A 6,948-nucleotide genomic window follows, 5' to 3' on the forward strand; every position below is an offset into this window, starting at 1 on the left:
CTGCTTAAACATTATTTCTATTGTGCATTCATGATGTTTGGTGCTTATGATGCCACCATGGCATTTTTATGTGATTTTGCTTTCAATGCTGTTTGCACCCACAAAACATCGCCCACACTGGAGGCATCCAATCCTGAGGCCTCCTCTGTCACACTACTGTCAGAAAGTTCTTCCTAGGTGGAATCTCCTTTTCTGTAATTTGAGGGCTTATCCAGGCTTACCTTTTGCTCTGCTCTTTTCAGGCACAAGTCTGCGCTTAAAAGCTCTGTGTCCAAGTGTTGCTTTGTTTTGTTTGTTTTGCCCCACAGCTGCCCCCATGAAAACTCACTCTTTAGCACTCAATCAGAGAAAACATTAATTTGGGTTTTTAGCGGATTGCTGCTTGTGCCAATTTAGTTGTAAAGAGCAGGTTTTCACAGAAAAAGCTCTGGAATTGAAGCTTTAATGTGCAGACTGCGCCTGGAAATAGTGGAGAAAAGTTAAGTGTGGATAAGCCCTGAATCCAATGGTTTGGGTCCTACCCTCTGGAGCAGCAGAAAACAACGAAGAGCTTCCTGAGAGTAAGAGCTGTTTGACAAGGGAACGGACTTCCTTGGAAGGTGGCTGAAAAACCAGAGATTTTTCAACAGAGGTTGGATGGCCATCTGTCAGGGAATCTTTGGCTGTGATTCCTGCATTCCAGGGGGTTGGTTGAGATGACCCTTGGGGTCCCTTCAAACTCTACAATTCCATTATTTTATGGTTCTGCACTGGACATGGCTGTTGAGCAATGAGCCCTGGAGGGACGAGCATCAGGCCTGCAGCATGGGAACGCAAGGCTTCTCCTGTGGGTGTACACCAGCCAAGTCCGGTTCCCTCTTGCAGTTCCATTGTCCTGCTAGGAATTTCCACCCTGGTTTCTGTTTGCAGCCAAGGGGATTGGGCAGTTACGTTTCTAGGGAAGGCTCACCGGATTGTCTTCCTGGCTCCAGCAGGGGTGTGGGAGCGGAATAGTTGTGTCAATTCCAGAGCTGTACCGAGCTCTCCCGGACTGCTTGTTCACAGCAGGGCTGCCAGGCCCATCATCCACTTTGCACTTAAGTAAACACTGCGCCGTTATATCTTTCGGAGGGGATTCCATTTCAGCGCGATGATAAACGAGCAGCATACCAGGCCGCAAGTGGGCAAGAGCTCCTCCAGGCTCAGCCTTTGAACCGCACAGAGATTATGTTGAGGCAAAAGCCGAAGGAGGTCTTCTCGGCTCCTTCTAAAATTTCTCCCCCCGGTGAGTGAGAGATAAGCAGCTTGTTTCTGCTGCGGCATCTCAGCAGTGGGCCGCGTGACCCTCCAGAACTCTGAAAGCTTCCTGGCAAAAGAAGGGCCTTTGTCTGAGTGGGGCCTCAAGTTGCTAAGATGCTCTGTTATGAGACTGACTCTGTCGGAACAATTACCTTAGGAGAGCACTCCCTTGCCCTGTGCCTTTGCAACTCATAAGAGTGGACAGAGAAAAGCTTTTCTCCCTCTCCCATGGACTAGAACTCATGGGTGTCCAATGAAGCTAAGGTTGAATGATTCAGAACAGATAAAAGCAAGCCCTCCTTCTTCTTCTTTTAAAAAACAACAACCCTCAAAGCTGTTTACAAAAAAATAAAAAAATAAAATTATCACTGAGAAAAAATTAACAATATTTAAGACTTTCAAAAAGTTTAATAATGGCAGCCAAAAAACAGATGACAACTCGTATCGCCTTTCTAAACATCTGGGTGGGTTTGTTTAAATAAATGTTTTTAGCAGGTGCCGAAAAGACTATAGTGAAAGCTCCTGCCCGATATCAACAGGCAGGGAGTTCCAGGGTGTAGCTAAATATGGAACAGATATTATGTGGCACCTCTAACATTGCCAGTTCCACTGACTGAAGTGGTCAAGTGGGCACATATGGGGTAAGGTGATCTCATAGGTGAAATATTGTTCTATATGCTGTGAGGGGGAGTTGTTAGTTGTGCTGCTTGCAGCCCTTCCTCGCTGGTACCTTGGCATCATCATCAAACGGAAAGCCCCCGTAACTTGCAGCTGAGATGAGCCCCAGCAGAACCAGAGAGTTTTGCTTCAACCAAGATCAGGAATCAACCTCATCCCATGTTCTCTCTTTTTGGGGACCCAGACGCCAGCCCCTTGTTGTGGGAAGTTTGTGCCACCCAGAGCCATGCTCTCAAGGCACAAAGGGCCCTGCAGAGTAGTTAAGTAATAAAAACATGGCAAATAAGTAGGAAAGGACGAGGAGCAGTCATACCCAGGTATATTTAGCAAGGCTAGTGATAAAAGATTGAGTGGTGGAGAATCAGCAGTTGCCAGAAAAATATTGTATCACATGCAACGCCAGGCTCTCTGTCTCTCTGCCCACTCTTGTCTTCCCAAAGAAACCCACCCAGAGTTCAGCTGAAAGTCCAGCATACCCCCCCACCACAGTGACAAATTGTACGGATTATCTTCTCCCTCCCATGTTTAATATAAATCCCAACTTTCGCCAGCTTCCCTGGCAAGCCAAGTTTAACATGCTCATGTGCAGCCCCCCAATAATAATTTACTAGCCTTCTGCCTCCATAGCAACCTAGAGAATGTATATACCTTGCTTGTTAATGTTTACATTAAAATGACTCTTTGCTCTGAAGAAATCCCAGTTTATACATTCAGAAGTGTGAGGCATCCTTCGCCCTTCATTCTTTTGTGGTCTTTCTCTAGAACGCTGCAGAAGTGACTGTTTTTGTGAAATCGAAAGAACAAGAAAATATTGCTATTGTGGGTTTGGGTGTTGTTTTTATTAAGGCTCTCCTTTGAGGTATCAGAAACTCCAGATTTATATAAGCAGCTACCCCAGAATAATCACTCTGATGGTATTTATACACAGTATAATATATTGCAGCCTGGGATCTCTATACTCAGTTGGAGAAGCAGGGTAGGTGGGTGGGGGGCATTCAAGGGAAGGAAGGGGGGGGGAGAGAGAACAGGGTTCAAAAGAACCCAAAGGGTTGTTGTGATATAGGTTTTACTTCCCATGGTGTGTATAGGTGCATATTGCCTCTTGTATTGCATGGAAATGATGCAAATGCATGCCCATCTGGTTGCCAGAGGCGATTCTGGGAGGAGTGCACATACGTGACATCAAGAGCAACAGAGAACCCAAATGCAAAAACGTGGTGGCTGCCAGAGAACACTGGAAATCATAAAAACATAAGAAGACGCTACTGGATTAAGCCAATGGCCCATCTAGTCCTAGTCCTGGATCCTGTTCTCACAGTGGCCAACCAAATGCCTGTGGGAAACCTGCAAGCAGGAACCAAGCACAATAGCAATACTCTCACCTCCTGTGGTTTCTGGCAACTGGTATTCAGAAGCTTCCTGCTTCCAGCTGTAGAGGCAGAGCACAGCCATTGTGGCTGGTGGCCACCGATAGCCCTCTCCTCCATGAATTTGTCTAGTCCTCTTAAAGTCGTCCAGGTTAGCGGCTGTCACTGCAGGTATGCCTTCCCAGTATCTGCCAGGCAGGCACAGCCAAGGTGAGTGGGGAGAGGGAGAGGAGGGGAGAAGGGGAAAAGGTCAAAGCTTTCCATTTCACCTTGGCAGCCTCTGCTTTGTCAAAAAAGCAGCAGGGGCAAAACTCCGAACGGAAATCCATTCAAGAGCTTCCATTTGGCTGAGAAATGCTCATTTCTTCTATGGAAATGATTTCACAACTCTTGTGGGGGCTGTAAAAGGAAAGCACAGATTAAGTAAGACATGTGGCATGATGAGGCCATGGCACTCTGCCCCGGTGGTGTGCGACACACAGGGGAGAAAGAGGAGGACTCTGCCCAGAGAGAACTTGTAAACTGACTGGGAGGGTGCAGTACCCACTGACAGGGTAAGAAGGAAATTAGGAGAAGCAGATAGAGAGCACAGATGGAAAAGGACACAAAACATCAAAGGAGAACACCGCTCAGAAAGCAAGAGGGACTTCTTGGTTCTTCGGATCTCTTTCAATACCTGCTCCTCATCATTAGTTTTGCTTCCATCCCACTGTGTGTGCTTCTGCCCTGGAACAAGTTATCCTGTTATTTCTTATGCGTTAAAGAGCACAGGAGCAGACTGCTGCAGTCATCTTACATGTCCTGCTCTGTGTAGTCTCTTTGCCAGTTTGGCCACAGCTTGAGCTGCATTCCTGAAGCTAACTTTTTCTGCTCTTGCAGAGTCTGGACATCAGATTCCTGGGAAGATCCCAAGTTTCTCCCCCCCCCCTTCCCTTAAACAACACACAAAGTGTGTTTTTCTACGGAAAAGGAGAGAGAGCGCAGGGTGAAGAGAGCAAGTATTACTCAACTATTTAGTCTGAGAGTTCAGAAATCAAAAGAGCCCTTTGACAGATGGATATCGCCTTTAATAGAAACCACACCGAGGCTGGGAGAGGCCTTCTGTCTAAGCCTCTAGTCTAAGAGCTTAAATAATTAGCTGCAATTTGAATCTTTAAAAAATCCCACTGGGGGAGTGAGCGCTTTGCGCACAGATAAATCTATCACGATAAAAGGAAGGGGTGGGGAGACAGACTCCAAAAAAGAATGAAAATTGCAGCTCTTACATTTTGCTACTGAGCTCCCACTAATTGAAACCAACTTCAGACCAGAGAGGGTGTACACTGGTGAGATCGGAGGCTGTTGCTTGTAGTTGTAGAACACAGAATAGGCATGCAGAAGATCCTGGGTTCAGTTCCTAACATTGCCAGGAAGGGTTTGGAGAGGCAACAGTCCTGAGACCCTGGAGAGTGGCTGCTAGTCATTGTGTGGACCGAGAGGCAAAGGGTGGTCACACCAGACGCCCAGGACTCTCCCCATTTTTGCTTGGCTGGAATGTGTCCCTGAACTGGAAAGTTTGTTTATTTACCGTACTTGTTAAATTTTCTTTCTTTCTTTTAAAAATTACTTTATTGAAACAATACTTTACAAACAAACAATCAAACCAAAAAAACCACACAACAAAACAAAACAATGCAGTAACAGCATCAAAGAACAAACAAGAAAAAACACCACATATTCTTTTGACTTCCATTCATCCCACTATGCTTTCTAGGCTTCATTTTCAATTTCACACTTTGTATTATCACTTCTTAATTTTAATTATCACTTAATTTACTCGTGTTCCCTATTGTCCTGCAAGGTTCAGTCCAGACTTGTCAAAGCGTTTAAGTTTTTACAATGTGTCTGTAAATATTCTTTAAAGACATTCCATTCTTTATTAATCTCTGTTTTGAATCATCTCTTAAACTTCCAGTCACTTTGGCTAGTTCTATATATTCTATCATCTTCACCTGCCAGTCTAATTTGGTGGATATCACCTCTCCTTTCCAATTATTTGCTATCAAAATTCTAGCCACTGTTGTTGCATACATGAAAATTCTTCTAGAGTTTTTCGGGATTTCATTGTACATGATTCCCAACAGGAAGGTTTCTGGTTTTTTGGAATGAAAATTCAAAGATTTTTTTAAAGTTCATTATATATAATGTCCCAGAATTATCTAACTTTCACACAGTTCCACCACATATGTAGCATTGTACCTTCTGACTTCTTACACCACCAGCAAACGCTTGATATTTTTTTTAAATAATACATTTTGGCTAATTTGGCTGGGGTCAGCTACCATCGGTAAAACATTTTCAACAGATTTTCTTTCAGATTATAACATGTGGTGAATTTTATGTCTACCTTCCAGAGTCTTTCCTACACATCCATTTGGATATTATAGCCGAAGTCCTGGGCGCATCGAACCATAACTGATTTGTTAAATTTTCATCCCACATGTTTCTCTAAGGAGCTCATGGTGGTGTACATGGCTCTCCCCCTCATTTAATCCCAACAACCCTGGGAGGTAGGTTAGGCTGGGAGGCAATGACTGACCCAAAGTCACCCAGTGAGTTTCATGGTCACGTAGGGATTTGAACCCTAGTTGACCAGGTCCTAGTCTGATACTCTAACCACTACATCACACTGATTTATTAGCGCAAGCCAGACCCCACATCTGTTTGTCTTTCTTGCATCCAGTCCAGCGGATGCCACTGCCCTTCGTCTCAGTGTTGCTATTGTAGAACTGAGTAAGGAAGAGGAGGAGGAGGAAGGGGATAAAAGTAGAATTAAAAAGTCTCTGCCTGCCACAACTTTGGCTCCACCTCCTGTTGGTCTCTCTGCCTTCCACTCTACCAGCCATTCAACGGAGTCCTGAACTAGGATAATGCTTGCTTGGATGGAAAAGTGTGTGTGTGTAGAAACTTGCATGGCTGGAATCTAACCTACTGCACTTGGCCACTGGTCAAGGATGGTGGGAGTTGCAGTTCCATCATCACCTGGAGGAGTGCTATGTTTTTAGCAAATACCATGAACCTCTAATGGTATTCTCCTCTAATGTGAAAATGTTTGGCATTAGCCATGACCCTGTACCTGGCATCAAAGAGGGTGGGAAGAGTGCAATTCCAGGAAGCAGGCAATTCTGAGCAGATTGGATGCTTTCAGCAGTGGCTCAAAGGAACGCTGTGATGCTCGTAAGGCCACTGTGGACCTACAGAAATGAATTATAACCCTCCCCCTTCTAAAGGCTCCGCAGTTACGTGAGGTCTACCTCCACATTCTAAAGTGGTGGTGGTGGGGGAGATGTAGCCTCTTATCTCATCCGGTCTGTGCTAGTGAACATGACTATTCTAAAATACGTTGAGCTGACTGTCCACGGGGGTCTTAAGGGGGCACAGAGGAACTATGGCTTGCATCACGTTTGTTTCCCTGCCTTCGGCTTAGAATGATGGAAAGCGGAGCGAAGCAGCCTTGGGAGCTTCAGGGCAGAGACAGGATTTGAACCCAGATCTCCTCCTTCTCCTTCTAGTCCTGTATCCCCTGGTTCTTCTCCCCATAAACGTTCTCATCACCCCCACCCATTCCGCCGCGACAATTTCCCAT

At 45.3% G+C, this 6,948-nt stretch overlaps 1 protein-coding gene across 1 annotated transcript in view; it reads left to right on the forward strand.

Moving 5' to 3' along the window:
* The window catches only part of AIRIM (AFG2 interacting ribosome maturation factor), a 98,965-nt gene that overhangs the window by 79,047 nt on the left and 12,970 nt on the right, over positions 1 to 6,948 (forward strand). The gene's annotated exons all lie outside the window — the stretch shown is intronic.

Source organism: Podarcis tiliguerta, assembly GCF_965153285.1.
Source record: "Podarcis tiliguerta genome assembly, chromosome: 8".
NCBI classification, from domain to species: Eukaryota; Metazoa; Chordata; class Lepidosauria; order Squamata; family Lacertidae; genus Podarcis; species Podarcis tiliguerta.